At 50.8% G+C, this 17,063-nt stretch overlaps 1 protein-coding gene across 7 annotated transcripts in view; it reads left to right on the forward strand.

The window, feature by feature from the left end:
• The first annotated feature begins 851 nt into the window (after positions 1-851).
• Positions 852-17,063, forward strand: part of SNPH (syntaphilin) — a 36,499-nt gene continuing 20,287 nt past the window's right edge. For 4 of the 7 annotated variants that reach the window (XM_045445048.1, XM_045445050.1, XM_045445049.1 and 1 more), the window contains exons 1-2: positions 869-999; positions 1,245-1,352. The gene's annotated coding sequence lies outside the window, so the exon portion shown is untranslated. Of the gene's footprint in view, positions 1,000-1,244; positions 1,353-1,544; positions 1,913-17,063 lie in introns of those variants that run through there. The other 3 variants (XM_045445053.1, XM_045445052.1, XM_045445054.1) reach the window with 3 other exon arrangements.

Here is a 17,063-nt window from a genome sequence, read left to right on the forward strand (position 1 = left end):
CCTGGCACAATGTATGCTTGCTCTCTCTCTCATTTAGTCCATATTTACTGAGCACCTGATTATGTGTTAGGCATTACTTTAGGCACTGGGAATATAGCAGGGTTCCTTCCATCATGGCACGTACGTTCTAGCGGGGGTGACAATGACAAATGGTATGTATACAATATGTTAGCTGGAAATACAGCAAAACTAGGGCAAAGGGAGTAGGAGAGGAGGAAATCACTATGTCATATAGGGTGCTCAAGGTCCCTTTGTCTCCTGTGGTCCCCTTGTCTCCCTTACAATAGCAGATGGAACACAGAGGGACAAGGTGTATAATGAACGTTTAATTTAGGTTGTGATTATCTTTCCATGTTTTCAAAGATTCACCGTCTTAATACTTCAAAGACAAACGTGACTTTTCAGATATTTAAGATTCTTGCCATCATTTTTATTCATAGCCCAAATGCTGTTCGCATTAAATAAGCAACCTGGTACTCAGATGTGAAAAATGAGGGAGTGAAAAATGTCCCGAATGGAATCCAGATGCCATTACTATTTAGCATAAGCCGGCAGCGTGCCAGGAAGTGAGATCGGTATCATCAATCCATGTTGCAGGTGAGGAAACTGAGGACCAGGGACGTGCAGGGACTTGCCCAGGATCACACAGCCTGTCAGTGGACAGACAACGTGCTTTCCTCTCGGCCGCAATGCCCAACTCTAAACACAGGCTGGCTGTACACAGTAGGTGGGACAGGACCCCACCCCGTGCGTGCTCGCGCCCCCACTCCCGCACCCTCTGAGGCAAGATGCAAACTATCTCTTTAAGAAGGAAAGTGAAAACGGGCCGCTTACGCAGCTGCCAGCGAGCCGCCCACTGGCTGGTCCCTTCCATCCACCTCACCCTCCCCTTTCCTCCCTCCCGGCAGCCCCAGCCCTGGCGAGCCGCCTCCAGCAGGGGCTCCGGAGAGCAGGTCGGCGGCCTGGGCAGGGCAGCCGAAGCCATGGAAGCCTCGGCAGGTGATGACAGCGACCCCGGGGACCTCGGGGCCCACCGCCCAGCTGCTCCCACCGAGTGCCGAGTGCGGGTGGGGGGAGGGGAGGCGCGGGCCGCGCCGGGGAGCAGACAGGACCGAGCGCCCGGCAGGCAGCCTGCCCTCCAGGCTTTCTGGCTGCGGCGGCCCAGCTGTCAGCTGCGGGGGGCTCGGGTGTCCCCGCCCGCGTTCACCCGCCCCTGTCTGTGCGTTTTCCCCCCTCCGCCGCAGGTTGCTGATCCGGGCCAGACAGCTGCAGCCGCGACTGCAGAGGCGCTGCGCCAAGCGGGGCCGGAGCGGTGCGAGCCGGCGAGGGCTGCGGAGCGCCAGCGGACTCAGGTGAGGAGGCCGCGGCCGAGCCCGGAGGGGGCCCTTCGCTGCACCCCCGTTGGGCGGGCGGGGGCCGCTGGAGACCGCCCGCTGCGGTAGAATCCCTCAGAGGGCATCGGCCGAGGAGGGGTTAACTGTGACTCATTCTTACCCTCCCTTCATTCCCCCCCACCACCCCGCCCCAAACCCGTGAAAATCACTAATTACAGGATGCTGGTTGCAGCGGGGAAGATGCCCAAGGTGGGCGATTAGGAGAGGTCTAGGGACCGCCCCGTTCCTAAATGTCTTCCTCTTTCAGCATTTGGCAAATATTTAAGCCCCTTTCCTTTTTTGAGGAGGAGCAAGGGTACCTAGGGGTGGCAGACGGGTGGAACCCCACACCCAACCCAAGGTCAAGTGCCAACGACTGCTTCTTTACCACATTCCCCCCTGAGAAGCGTCAGGGCCCTGCAGTAGATCTGGAAAACATGCCCATGACCCCTGAAGCAGGAGATCTGAGTCTGTCTCTCTGGACCCTCCATGGGGTAGGATGCTCTCTCCTTCGGCTCAGCAGAACACCTACTAGCCTGGTAAGCCCCAGATTCTCTTCCTCAACCCTGCAGACAGACTGAGGAGAGGCCTGGTCACACAGCTGCCTGTTTCCTCTGCCTTCTCTGCCCATCTGGCGGTGTGGGATGGGCTGCAGGAGCTTATCAGGAAAAGGTGATCTCTGCAGGCAGGGTGGTGTAGGGAAAGTGCCAGAGATTCGGGTTCTAGTCCCTTAGCTTGCTAGTAGGCCACCAGTAGCCATCTTAAAATTCTTTAGGCGTGGGTGTCTGTCTGTTCATCTGTTAAATGCAGGAGTTGGATTAGATGGTCTGTGTGGTTGTCACGTGCCACTCAGGTAGCTCTGACATGTCAGGGATCTCTCTACCAGAGCAACCCAGAATTTAAACTTGGGTTTATGAAATAATTGGGGTTTCCTCAATTGGTCTCTTTCAACTGTGGGCTTCTCCAGTGAAACATGACCTTGTGAGCCTCGTGGAACCGGAGGCATCAGACAGTCCTATATTGATATCCCTACGCTGTCACTGGGGTGACCTTCCTCGAGTTACTTCCCACCCCCAAGCTTCAGTTTCCTCATCTGCACATCTGGGAAGAGGCATACATGCCTGAGTAGGTCGATGGGATGATGAAATGAGATGTATATGAAAGCACCTAAAATAGTGCCTGTGCCTGGCACATAGTAGGTTTTCAGGGACTCAGGACTTGAGAGATAGACTGGAGGAAGAGGGGAGGGGTGGCTGCTTTTAGCCTCTTCTCTCCCCCTCCCCCACCCTGCCAATCTCTTCCACATCCCTGCGGATGGCGTCCCTGCCAGGGGATAATGAATGCTGGAGTGTGTTGGGCTGAGGGCCTAGGAAGCAACCAGGAGGTACAAACATTTCCACTGCAAGGGCTGTGACATCATTCTAGCGAATGATGGTCCCAAGGAGACATATATACCCCAGCACTGGGTTTGGAAAATCTTGGCATCCGAGGGCAAAGTCCCTAAGGGACAAGAAGCATCAGAATCTTGTGTGCTGGCAGGGGTCAGGGGCCGAGGCCTCCTGATTCCATACGGGTCCTATTGCTGCTCCCTTGCCCTCCCTGGAGTCTCCCACTAGAACCTCTCTGAGACAGGCAATCGAGTGTTTGGTGTCTGGACTTTCTATTCTTTGTTTTTCCTCCTGCTGTCCTTTTCAGCCTAGGCCTCACCCTTTCTTGCTCCCATTTATTCCACAGATACACTGTGCCCCTTGGCAGCGTGATAAAGAAGGCTCCCCATAGGCTGGGGCAGGGCATTTTGTGGCTGCATCATTTGGGCCAAGTGAAGTTATGTCCCCACCTGCCCTAAATCCCCGTTAGATCATGAACTTCTCCCAACAGAGGCCTCATCTTTGTCCTCTCTAACCTCTAGCCTGTGGCTAGGTACAAAGTAGGTGCTCAGGAAGTGTTGAATAAGTTTGAGGCAGTTATGCCCCTAAGCCAACGAGGTTAGGGAGAAACTGTGGAATGTGCTGATGTTTGTAGGACAAACACTGTTAAGCACAGGGCACTGTGCAGGTTGTTGGTTGCCATTATTATCACTGTTAATTACTAATACTGTTATTATTGCTATTGCCAGTAGTCAGCAATTGTTTTACCTTCTCCTCAAGGCTGGAAGGGGCCCCGTGTGCCTGGGAGAACTGTGACGTTGGCAAACAGATAGCGCTGGCTGGTTTCAGATGAGTGTGAAAGGAAGAGGGTTGGAAAGAACGTGACTCTTCCCTCGCTGTGCTGGGGGGGGGGGTGGGGGGCGGGGAGGGATGGGAGGAACAGATGAGGAGAATCGAGTGGGCCAAAATGGACATGCGGTAGAAAATCCGGAGACCTCACTCCACCACCGCCCCATTGTGTGACCTTGGCCAACCACGACCTCTGGGTCCCCGGCTATAACATGACAGGACTGGGCTCCTGGATCCTTAAGGCCCTTTCTGGTTTGGACATTTTATCGCGTGCATTTGGTTAAATAAAAATGGGACAAGTATTATTACTCTTAGTATCATCTATGGAGTACCAGGCCATTACCTACCTCAGGTGATCCTCATAACAAATTATACCTATTTGAAGGACGAGGAGCCCAAGGCTTAGAGAGAGTGACTGCCAAGATGGCACAGCCAGGAAGGGCAGCCTGTTACCTGACACCAGGTCTGTCTGACCCGGAAGAGCATGCTCTTCCAAAGGTTTCGCTGCCTCCGCATACATACCTTGCCGCCATCCCTGTGAGTTGTGTGTGCTCTTGGGCGGAGATCAGGCCCTTCCCCAAACTGATGACTGCAGGGAACTTGCTGCTTGAACTTGTGTATAGGTCGGGGCTGGGAAGACTTCCTTTCACCTTGAGCCCTGCTCTGCTGATGGGTGGCGGGTGCCCTTTCCCTGAGGAGAAGGGCTGGTCATGAATGACAGTCACAACAGACACGCTTTTTGAGTGCTCCCTGTGTGCTGTGCTCTGTTTTATCCCTGAGACAATCCCATTATGGTTTTTACCCATTTCACAAAGAGAAAGCCAGGGCAGAGAGACAAAGAGCCTTGCCCAGAGTTACACAGCTAATGTGTTGGAGAGGCTGAGAAAGAGCTGGAAGCACACCGTACTGAGAGTCAAAAGGGTTGCTTCGAGTCTGAGCCTTCTCGTTAACTGAATAACTTTGGGTAAGCCAGTGTCCCTCTGAAAATCGGCGTTCCCATCCTGCAGATGGACTGGATGCATCTGTGGGCTCTAAAAGAACTAAATACCACCTTGTCCCAGAATAGAGGTGGGAGGGCTTCCTTGTCTAGCTAAACATGGCTCAGCGTTCGTTTATGGTTTCTTAGCCAGGCCCTGGGCTAAGTGCATGGGGTACAGGAAAGAGTAAGAGGTGATCCCTCATTTCAAGAAACCCATGTCTAAGTAGGAGACAAACATCTAAACATGCAGGTGTGATAAACTGTCTAGGAGCTGGGTTGTGGACTGATAATGGTATATAGTGGGGTGTCGGAGAGGGGAGATGATCTTTCCTGTTCAGTGGATCAGGAAGGCTTTATAGAGATGATGCCATCGTCGTGTCCTTGTTTTCTGAATTGAGTTTGTGAATCCGCATCATCCTCATCCATCCAGCTTAGGGCAGTCCCAAATTGTTTTAAAGATATGTTGGCTTTTGGGGCGCCTGGGTGACTCAGTGAGTTAAGCATCCGACTGCAGCTCGGGCCATGATCTCGCAGTCTGTGAGTTCGAGCCCCTCATCAGGCTCTGTGCTGACAGCTCGGAGCCTGGAGCCTGCTTGGGATTCTGTCTCTCTCTCTCTCTGCCCCTCCCTGCTCATGCTCTGTCTCTCTTGCTCTCAAAAATAAAGAAAACATAAAAAAAGAAAAAGATATGTTGGCTTTTGACCCCAGCAACACAAAAAGTGGCCACAGAGTCTGGGGGCAGGGGGGAGCCATTCAAGCTCACTCTGGCACAGCTCTAATGGAATAATCCATTTGTCCCAGGTGGACGAGAACCTTTCCTGTCCTTAAGACACTCTAGAGAAAGGACTCTGAAATTCCTCTTGGAAAGCCTGTCTAGTGCTGAATAACCAAGCCAGTAGGCTTGGGGAATTCTTCATATCTATTCTCAGCTTTCCACCTGTCTGGAGCACCTGACACCTGGAGAGGTGAAGGCATTTCCCCAAGGTTACTCAGCAGGGCTGGGATCATAACTCAGGCCTAATTGGGACTGTATTCCTGAGCCATATGGGGTCTTTCTACATCCAGGTCACCAGGGGCCAGAGGGCCATTTCTTCATTTGATGGGCAGCTCACGCTGAGTGAAGGCTTGATGCAGGTGATATGAAGCTAGAGCCGAGAGCCCTTGGAGAGGAGGAGGCCTGTGTTCCCCTGGCTGCTTTGCACCTCCTAATGGACAGAGATTCATGAAGTGTTTGTCACATGCTCAGCACTGTCCTCTGAATTGAGGTGCTGAGCCAAGCAGAAGGGAATTTCTGGGAAGCAGCCTGGTGAAGTGGAAAGAAGTGGAAAGAAAGCCAGCACCGAGGCATTGGGAGACTCCCGTCCTCACCTCGGCTCTGCTGTCAACTCCCTGGGTGGCCTGAGGCCAGCCCCTTCACTCTTCCCCACCTACAAAATGCCAGGCAGAGGTGGGGTTCTCTTGAAGCGCTGACTGGCCAACAATTCAGCAGTTTCTTCTGTTCTGTCACCGCTTTTGCGGGTGCAAGAGTGGGTAGGATATAGATAACCGTAACTTGAGGAAGAATGAGATACATATAACAAGAGGCATGAACAAATGCTCTGTGGGTTTGCTGGACAGAGAAGGTTTGGGGAATGCTCAGTTCAAAAGCCAACTCTTCAAAGATAGGATGAGATGCCGATAGAGGTGGGTTTTTTGCTTTTTCTTTCTTCTTTTTCTTCTTCTTCTTCTTCTTTTTTTTTTTTTTTTTTTGAACCAGGAGAAATGGCAGAAGCAGGCTATATAGCAGAGCAGTGCTTCTCACACTTAGATTTCAAAGATCAGTACATTTGGGAAGCCATCCTAGGTTTGCCAACTTTTTATTTTGCCCGATAAGGCCGTTCAAGTGACACTTAAAGAGATTTCTGTTTACTATCGCTGCCGTAGAGTGAAAGAAGGAGCATTTTAACACCTCTGTCCCCAGAGTAAGGACACTATATAATATCAGGGGGGAAAAAAAGGTATGCCTTCAAAGTAAATACATTTTGCTTTATTAAAAAGAGTACGGTCCATGGTTCACTCATTTAGTCACCGACCAGTGTTCTTGTGTTTGGCTTTGGAGCCACGCTGCTCTGTTTCCTATTCTGTAAAATGGGGACATGATGCCATCTACCTCATACGGTCATTAGGAGGTCTGTATGCCAGAATCAAATGTGTGAGGCAAGGGGCCTCGAAGGCAGTTATCGACAGAGGCAAAACGGGTCCGTTGGGCTGTTCAGGGACTGCAGCAAACTGGAAAGTGCTTGTTTGGAAGAGGGTGGCTGCTGGCCTGCTCCTGCCACCCTTTCCAGGCAAGAGAGTGGGTCTGGTGTTTGCAGGCCTTCTGATTTATAAGCTAGAAATGGGATGTTTGTGATCTCCCTTGTTTTTAAAACGTGGCCAACCAGGCAACATTTTTAAGTGCGCATATTAAAATGTGTCTGCAGCAGGCTGTCCCTCTGTGCCTCTCATGTAAAGTTCCAGAGTGAGGGCAAAGAATGGAAACAAGGCTGGAACAGCAGGCCTGGGTCAGGGCATATGGCGTCCTTAACTTTGGCAGTTTGTGATCTGCTTCTGGGCCCACAGCTTCAAAGGCCATAACTGTGTCCCTTTCAGCAGCTCTGTCAGGATCGCGTCTCTAGGGCCTGAGGCCTCCAGACTGCCCCCTTGAAGCTGGCGCTGGCCGGGCCTCCCAGCCACAGGGTCTCTGGAAGCTTGGTCTGCAGCCTCAGAAGGAGGGGACTTGGCTGACGGCCTGTGAGGCCTGGCACAGAAGCCACCCTAGAGAGACAGGCATCAGGAGAGGCTTCTGGCAGCCCCTCAGAGGGAGGGGCAGGTACCGTTCTGCGGAAGTCACGCCAGCCCTGCAGCCCAGGTCCGCCACTTTCTGCTTGGGCTGTGCTGAGGTGTAGACAGCGAGCGGTGTCTCCACAGACAGCCCTGCCGCCTGGCCAGCACAGAGGAAAAGCTGGCCTCTGCTTGTGGAGGAAGCCTAGAGCAGAGAAAGACCTCAGGGGAGGTGTGAAGGGAACCCGGCTGGTGTGCTTGAGGCGTGTGGCTAAGTGTGTAGGTTGAATTCTGGGAAGTCTGCTCCAGAATGGACTTCCTTGAGCAAAGAATGAACTTCCTAGAGCAAGTACTGGGTTTGCTTCATCTCTGAACCCCCGGTGCCCAGCTCAAGCCAGGCACACGGGGAGGACTCTGGAAAAGCATTGAGCAAATGACAAGTAGCTTTTAGATGGAATCCTGGGTTGAGAGACTCTTAGAGGCCAAGCAGCAGTTTCATACTCAGTGTCTGCATGTGTGTGTCCGTGCGTGTGCCTGGCATCCTAAGAAAGACTCCCGTGTGCTCCTCCTCTTTCCCCGGCCCCTTCCCCTCTCTCCTTCTTCCAACTTTATTGAAGGCAGCATGCAACGAACTGCACATATTTAAAAAAAAATTTTTTTAACGTTTATTTATTATTGAGAGACAGAGCGTGAGCAGGGGAGGGGCAGAGAGAGGGGGAGACACAGAATCTGAAGGAGGCTCCAGGCTCTGAGCTGTCAGCACAGAGCCCCAAACTGCATGTATTTAAAATCTACAATTTGGTAGGTTTTGACATCGTGTAACCCCTAAAATCATCATTGCAATTAACATAATGAATAAACCCATCATCCTGAAAAGGTTCCTCCTGCCCCTTTGTAATATTCCTCCCTCTCATGCCTCCCCCATCCCCCAACAACCCCTGATATGCTTTCTATCACTATAGATGACTTTGCATTTTCTAGAATTTTATATAAATGAGATCATACAGTATGTGATGTTGGGGGGGGGAGGGGTCTGACTTTTTCACTCAGCATAATTATTTTAGGATTCATGATGTTTTGCATATCAATATATTCCTTTTTATTGCTGAGTAGTATTCAAGTATATGGATAAAGGAAAAAACACGATTAGTGTATCCCTTCATCTGCTGATGGACAATTGTTTGGGTTTTTTTTTTTTTTTTCCCAATTTTTTGCTATGACAAACAAAGCTGCTGTGAACATTTGCATGTAAGTCTTTGTATGGATAATGCCTAGGAGTGAAGTAGAATGGCTGGATCGTTTGGCAAATATATATTTAACTCTTTAAGAAACTTCCCAAGTGTGTCCAGAGTGGTTATACCCCCACTCTGGGTTTACAATCCCACCATCAGTGTAGGAAAGTTCCAGTTCCACATTCTCACCAGCGCTTGGTATGATCAGTCTTTAAAAACAATTTTTTTTAATGTTTATTTATTTTTGAGAGAGAGGGAGAGACAGAGTGTGAGCAGGGGAGGGGCAGAGAGAGAGAGAGGGAGACACAGAATCCGAAGCAGGCTCCAGGCTCTGAGCTGTCGGCCCAGAGTCCGACGCAGGGCTCGAACCCATGAACTGTGAGGTCATGACCTGAGCCGAAGTTGGACGCTTAACCAACTGAGCCACCCAGGCACCCTGGTATGATCAGTCTTTTAAATTTTAACCATTCTAACAGGTGTGCAGTGGTCTCTCTTTATGGATTTAATTTGCATCTTCCTAATGACCAATGATGTTGAACATCTTTTTGTGTGCTTATCTGCCATCCGTGCATCTTCTTTGGTGAAGTTTCTGTTCAGACGTTTGGCCCACGGGTAAAGATTTAATCAGTTGGTTGTTGGTCTTATTACTGAGCTGTGAGAGTTCTTCATCCGTTCTGGATGCAAGTTCTTTGTCAAATACATATTCTGCCAATATTTTCTCCCAATTTGTGTCTTGCCCTAGAGGGCCCAGTGGGGGTTTCAGACTCGGTGTGCATGTGCACGTGTGAGTGAGAGAGAGAGAGAGAGAGAGAGAGAGAGAGAGAGAGACTCACAGGGAGACTGGCTTCCTGTGGGTCCCCTACTTCTGAAGGATTCTTGTCTTCTGCACTGTATGGAGAATCCAGAAGGACGGCTCCTAGAGGTTCTTAAAGGTCACACATCTCAACAGCTTCTCAGTCCCTGAGATCCCATGGGGCGTGGCATCTGATCTCAAGAGGAAGAGGGCCCACGGTGCGGTACTTTATGCCTCTTGTTCCTTGACCCTAGGCACGTCAGGTAATTCTGAGCATCCCTCAGCTGTCTCTAAGGTGGGCACAGCTCGTGAGCAAGAGGCCAGTAGAGTTCTCTAGCTGACCGTCCCAACTCCAAAGACACAGAGCAGTGTTAGCACCGTCTATTGCCATCCAAAGGCCTTTGGGAGGCAGAGGAGGAGGAAGGTTTGCTGACCTCACACTGGGCCAGGTGTGGGCATGTGCGGGCTGGAGCTGTGCTGGGCGACCTTTCCTGCTCTGCTCGGGGCTGGGTGGTGCCTGGTTGAGGGCATCGTCGCCTCTTGTGCCAGAGCCCTCTGACCACTCGCCGGCAGCCCACATGCTGCTTATGTCAGATGCCTGTGGCTGGTGGGGGGGGGGGCTCTTAGAAACCCTCAAAAAACGGAAGATTGTGGTCCACAGGTGACCATGTGTGCAAATAGACTGTGTCCTGTTGGTGGAAGAAGGGCTCTGAAGGGAGCGTGTACAAGGGACCACCCAGGAGGGAGCATGAACTCTGTCTCCCATGAAGTTACACACAGGCATCCATGCTTGAATTGAACTTGGAAGACAAGTAGGCGGAGAGCTTGGAAGGGTTTTCTAGGCAGAGGGCACCGCATAAGCGAAAGCATGAGCTCACAGGATGAGCTCAGGGGAGATGGTTAGGAAGAAGATGTGATGGGAAGCAGGCTGACAAGGAAGGCAGATCCTGGGACATCACAGCAGCTCCATCAGGCCATCAGGGAGGGGGTATTATCGCCATTTTGTGGATGGGGAGACTGGGGTCCCAAGGGGTCAAGAGAGCCGTGCCCTTAGGTTTGTGACTCAGTCGGTGGCAGAGCTGCATGTCCTGGCTCCCGACTCTGTGCCAGGCTGTGTCCCAGGAGAGATGGACCGTGGAGCCCTCTCAGGGCCATTTTTCCTGTACCCAGACTGACCGACCTCGTGGAGTTCTCAGGACTTCTGGGTCATCTATTTGGTGGCCTGGCCTGACTTCCTTCAGCACGTGTCTGCTAGGCCTCGATTCGGAGTCCACTCTGCTCCTGGCATCTGGGAAGACCCGAGCCACTGGAGGCATGATGCCCGCTTGTCTCTGGGCCCTTGAGGGCTAAGCGACCGCAGCCACATTCGCAAGCCCAGGCCGGGTGCTGCCGCTCCCAGAACTGCCCCTGCCACCCTCCAGGCTTGTGCGGGTTAAGTTGGGTGTACCACCACCCCGGAACCACAACAGGGTTCTGTGACTAAGGGGGAGACTGAACACTGGGTAGGCAGGATTAGTGTCTATCGCCCCTGACCTTCCCAGATGCCTGGGCGCCATCACTTTTCTCCCCTCTCCCTCCTTCCCCACAGCCCCTCCCTTCTGGGCCTCGAGGAGCCTCTGTCCTCAGTTTCTCTGGACGCCATCTTTGCCTCTCTCATTCCCTCTCCCCTGCGTCCATCTAGGGTCTCCTGGTGCCTCTCCTCCTCTTTCTAGCCCATTCCCCGCAGAGCTGGTACAGCATTAGCTTCCATAAGATAATCCCAGCCTTGTCATTCCTCTGCTCAGAACCCAGAGGTGTGAAAGGCCCTCCCCCAGCACCCAGCCTCCCTCTCTACTCCCCTGGGCCCCTACCCCTGTAGCTCTTCTCCTCCTCTTCCTCTTCCTCCTCCTCCTCCTCCCCACCTCCCTCCTCCTCCTCCTCCTCCTCTCCCCTCTCTCCTCTCCCCTCTCCCCTCTCCTCCTCTTCCCCCTCCTCTACCATTATCTCCTCCTTCACCACCACCTCCTCCACGCCTCCATAATGCTAGCCCCCACCCCGCACTGCATCCGGAATGCTCCTGCACAGGCAGCTCATCCTTCAGAGCCCTGCTCACAGGTACCTCCTCCTGAGTTCTGGAGAGGGACTTACTCCCTCCTGACCCCAGCCCTTCACCGACAGGATCTGAGTGCTGGGACCATTCAAGGACCCAGCACACAGCAGGCAGGTGCTAGGTGGACACTGACTAAAGGGGCCTGCCAGAGCTGCCACATGGGTAAGGGGTGCTGTGCTTGGGACATGGGAGAGGCTCTGGGGGACTGGCTTTCAGTCCTGCTTGGAGCTAGGCTACTTTTGAGCTACGTCTCTCCGGGAGTTAACCCCACCCCCTTGCCACTGGGGGTGACCCTACTTGCCCCAAAGCCGAAGAGACTCAGAAGAATCACCCTGGATAATTCCCGTGTTTGAGCTTGAACGCCTTGCCTGTTAGGAGACAGAGCTCAGTGCCAGTGGTTTTGTCAAACAGGAAGCACAGCCAATGTGCATGTGTTATGGGTGGGAGAATCATCTGGTAACTTAGCCCGTTAGGAAAGCAGTTTGGCAACGTATCCGTTGACGCTATAAACCCACCACTGGGGATCTATCCTGAGGAAGTAGTTCAAAATAGAGAAAAATAATTATGCACAAAGGTATCCGTTGGAGCATTCTTTTTGGTAGTGAGAAAGACTAACTATTCAACAAGGGAAGAAGTTAACCATGATGACCCATGCAATGGAAAATCATGCAGCCCATAAAATACTCTTTATAGGGGCGCCCAGCGGGCTCAGTGGGGGGAGCGTGCGACTCTTGATCTCAGGGTTGTGAGTTTGAGCCCCACATTGAGTGTAGAGATTACTTTAAAAAAAAGAAAATATTTTAAAAACAGAACTTTTTATTAAGAATATGCCATGGCACAGGCAATTCTTAAGCTATGTTAAATTTTTAAAAGATACAAAGGTGCACACACACCAGGGTTATAACTACATAAAAATAACCCCCACCTCCCCTAAAAGACATTTTTTCCCCTCTGCTTAGAAGAAGACTGGAAGAGGGGCGCCTGGGTGGCTCAGTCGGTTAAGCGTCCGACTCTGGCTCAGGTCATGATCTCGCGGTCCGTGGGTTCGAGCCCCGCGTCGGGCTCTGTGCTGACAGCTCAGAGCCTGGAGCCTGTTTCAGATTCTGTGTCTCCCTCTCTCTCTCTGACCCTCCCCTGTTCATGCTCTCTCTCTGTCTCAAAAATAGATAAATGTTAAAAAAAAAAGAAAAAAAAAGAAAAAAGAAAAAGACTGGAAGAAGCAGCAGTGAAACTAATCAGGGGCTCGTCTTTGAACAACAAAACTGGAGGGTTTTTTTTTTTTTAAGTGTGTGCTACTTTTATAGCTATAATAAATATTTTCACAAATGTAACTATATCTAACCTTTTAAAATTACCCCATGGGAGCTAAGGGAGTCCCTTTTCATTTTGTGACCTTCTTGGAATGAATCATTCACTTGTCTCCAGGCCCTTGGTTTATAAAATAGGGGAAAGAAGTGAGTGTTCACTGGGAGGTACGCGCCAGACTCTTCCTGTGCATTATCTAATTAAATCTTCACAATTTTACAAAACCCCCATTTTACAGATAAGGAAGCTAAAGCTCGCGGTCAGTCCTTTGCTAAGAACTAGGTTTTGCCCTAGGACAAAGCACTCCCCCCACCCACCTCTGGCTCCGCATGCCCCCCCCGCCCCCCCCCCATGATTATGAAAATCTTTGCCTTTGAGGCAGGGGTGGGGGAGCTGGGGGGTGGGACAGGACAGGTAGAGGGACACCTGAGAACACTGTGTCAACAGAGCCCGTGCAGGAGTTTATCTTACAGGGCAGGGAAGGTCAGTGTTGGCCAGCAGGTGGGAAGAAGAGAATTTTCTGCCGACTGCAGCCAGAGCTGGTGTTCTCTGCCTTACCCCTCTGGCCCCAGCAGCCTTTTCCTTTCCCCCTCACCCCAGTTCCCCGTTCCACGTCCCCAGCCTCCTTGGGCATCTCAGTGCCCTGGATTCAGAGCTGCAGGTCTAGGGTTCAAGTCCCAGCTCCACCACTGATTTACCTGGGGGCTTGGGCAAGTACCACCCACCCTTGAGTTCAGATCCTGCCAAGTGAGACTGGACTAGACCAGAGGTTCCAAACTCCAGTGCTAGGCAGCTAACAAGCAAAAAACAGTCCAGGTGTAAGTACAAGGGCACTGATAAGAACATTAGCGAAAAGGAGCCACCTCCCAGCCTCAGCCGGTCAGGGCCATGCAGGAATGCAGACACAGAGAGGCAAGATCTTTTGGGTGGCATAAGACAAGACAGAGATCTGGATTTTTTAAAATATGAAATGTCTCGATTTATTAATGTTGACTCATTAAAATACATACATGTGCAGGCTGAGGGAAAGTGGTCTATAGGCATGATATGGCCTTTGGGCTGCCAGTCTGGGACCTCTGGAGTCCCCTGCCCCTGGGTACCTTCTGGCTTTGACCCTCTGACTCCTGGACTCCTAGTCTACAAATGCTCCTGGAGATCATACTAGGCAGAATGATGTCCAGGTCTGTAAGAGGAGGAAGGCCAGTCTGCTCAGGAGGAGGTGGCCCTAAGTGGCTCTCCTGGGCCCCCTTACCTGCCCTAGGCAAATACGTGGGCTTTAAAAGGCTCTGCCCTGCTGCCTGCTGGATACTGTATCCCAGCAGTGGCTTATGTGCTTGGCAGTTGTCCCACACAACCTCTCTTTATCATCAGGACACTGATTAATCTCCCGTATCTACAAGGAAGTTGGGTGTGACCAGCATGAAGGCACACAACTCCCAGCTGCCCTGGGATTTGGATCCGGGAGCATCTGGTTCTACCTCCCGAGCTCCTGAATGAGGTCATTACACCCCTCGGAGGGGACCTGCCAGTGCTGGTGCTAATGGCAGTGTTTAGTACATGGAGCGGAGCACACACACGAGTGGGTCTGCGTGTACATGCTTGTGCATAGCCACAGCTAGACCTATTGTGTGCAGGACTGTGCACTGGATGGCTGGGCTTAGTATAGTCAACTCTTGTTATTTGCAGTAGTATGTTCTGTGAAGCCGCTGCAAACCCTGAATTAGTGAATACTGAACCATTGTTCCTGAGGGAGAACACAGGGCGAGGCTCCTGCGAGCCTCCGGTCACACCGTTTTCATCAACAGATCAATCCTGAACCTCATTTTGTGTGTGTTTCTGTCTAAAGACACCTTCTTTAGTGTCAGCTGTTGATTTCATGCACATCGAACTCATGCGGACAGCGCTGTAATTCATACTGATCAAAGCTCATCTGACACACGTATTTTCCCAAAAGGCACATCACAGCCTTCTTGTGCCCAGGAACACTAGACGGTTTTTCAGCACTACACTGTTTTCATTTTAAACAGCAAAGTCACCAACAAAAAGCCCCAAAATGTGAAAAATGTGGCACAAAGAGGACACTTGTTTGCAGTATAAGAAGTGAAACAAGGTTGCCTTCCACCCCAGCTGGGAAGTTACACATCAAGGGAACTGACATTTTCCACCCCTCCCGTGAAAGAACTGTGGGTGTTGAGTTGGGGGTTACAAATCATTTTTAGTGAGTAGGTGAATTTGCAAATACAGAATCCGCAGATAATGAGGATCAACTATAGTCCTGTTTCCTTCATCTTGCCCCGGGGGCTGCTGTCAGGATTAGGAGTAGTTGGGACAAGGAACTGGATTTTGTGGTGTGGAGATGTGATTTGGAGGGGCAGCTGCAACCAGTCCTGAGTCCTAACTTTGTCACACTTTTCTCATACATGTGAGTTGGCCCCCGGAACCTAAGCGTCCCTGGTGGTAAAATGGAGGGAACGCACCCCAACCTGTGGGGGACACATAAGCGTGAATTGAGAGAATAATCCTGGGTGCCTGGCAAGATGCCAGTTAAATAACAGCTTTCATCCTTTCCCTGAAGATGCGGTTACTAAGTGGGTTGCACTCCAGTCCCTGCTACCTACTGAAGATTCAGATGATTCTAGTAGAAGAGACCATCCCCTAAAGAAGACACCGTGTGTAGAAAGGACTGTCATGATACAAAGTGCCATAGAGCTTTTTTTTTTTTTTTTTGCCCCTGTTTTCATTTGCTCAGAAACCTGCACTCACTTGGGTGGTGACCTCAACCCAAGTGCACGCAGACACTCTTATTCAGCAAATATTTATCGAGGGCCTATGATGTACTAGGTGTACTGGTCTAGGTGCTTCAAATTAGATAAAGAATAAAATGCACAAATATCCTTACCTCCCTGCAGCTTCTATTCCAAAGATAACAAAGTAAATGCATAAATGTCTTCACATAAGGACTGTGGAGAAAATAGAGCATGAACAGAAAAGAGGGGAGGGAGGGTTGTATTTTAAAAAAAAATTTAATGTTTATTCTTGAGAGAGAGAGAGAGAGGGAGACACAGAATCTGAAACAGCCTCCAGGTTCTGTCAGCACAGAGCCCGACGCAGGGCTTAAACCCATAAACCATGAGATCATGACCTGAGCCAAAGTCGGACGCTTAACCGACTGAGCCACCCAGATGCCCCAGTTGTATTTTAAATAAAGGGGTCAAGGCAGGTTCACTGAGAAGGTGACCTTGGAGTAAAGACCTGCAGGGGGGAGAGAACTGGGAGGGAACAGCATGTGCAAAGGCCCTGAGTGTGAGTGTGGACAGAACAGCCATGCATGAGGGGAGCAAGAGGTGAGGTCAGAGAGAGGTGGAGGGTGGGGCGGGATGCAGAGCTCAGCCTCAGCCAGAGTAAGTAAGAGAAGCCAAAGCTTGTATTCCAAGATGGGACCATCGGGAAAGGTTTTGAGCGGAGGAGAGACATGACCAGATTTCACACTCTAAACGAATCCTCTGGCCGCTGTGCCGAGGTTGTAGGGCTGAGACTGTTGCAGCCCCCCGGAAGAGATGGTGGCTGGGGCCAGAGAGGGAGCAGGGAGGCCCTCAGAGGCATCACATTCCCATCAGGAACTCCTACTTTGGACACGTTCATTTTTAAGACATTCTGTCGGATCAAAGTGACGATGTCCTGAAATTCTGCCGTTTGGTAGGCAATGATTGGTTTGTGATTTTTTTTTTTCCTTTTCCTTCTTTATTTTGGCCATTAGACCTAAGTGTGTGTAAATGATTCTGTGGTCAGGCACCCTGGAGATACCAGCTATTATATAACACTTCAGATTAGATTCTGGACTGGGATAAAGGTTTAATATATATGATTAAAAGCGAGAATAGATTTCGGTTAGTAAATAATTTCCACTGTGTGTGGAATGCTTTCTGTATGCTGGATTCTTGCTAGGCATTTCGCTTGTGTCATTGCTAACCATAACCATACTCATGCACACTGTAAGTAGCCCCATTTTACAGATAGACTAAGGCTCAGAGAAGTAAAGTCCTACTGTCATATAGCGGTTGGTGGAGTTTGGAATTCAAATCCAGGTATATTTGAGCCCAAAGCCATGGTTTCTTTCGTTTAGATTAAGCCTCTTAACCTCTTCCGAAGGACTTTTAAAATAGAACATAGATGTTTGCAGAAGTTCCTTTTCAAAGTGTTTTTAAAGCCTCATTTTCAGTAAATGAAGGGGTTGGGCAGCTCCTCCAGGGAGGGAAGGCTTCCCGAGAGAAGGG

This window comes from Leopardus geoffroyi, chromosome A3, assembly GCF_018350155.1.
Source record: "Leopardus geoffroyi isolate Oge1 chromosome A3, O.geoffroyi_Oge1_pat1.0, whole genome shotgun sequence".
NCBI classification, from domain to species: Eukaryota; Metazoa; Chordata; class Mammalia; order Carnivora; family Felidae; genus Leopardus; species Leopardus geoffroyi.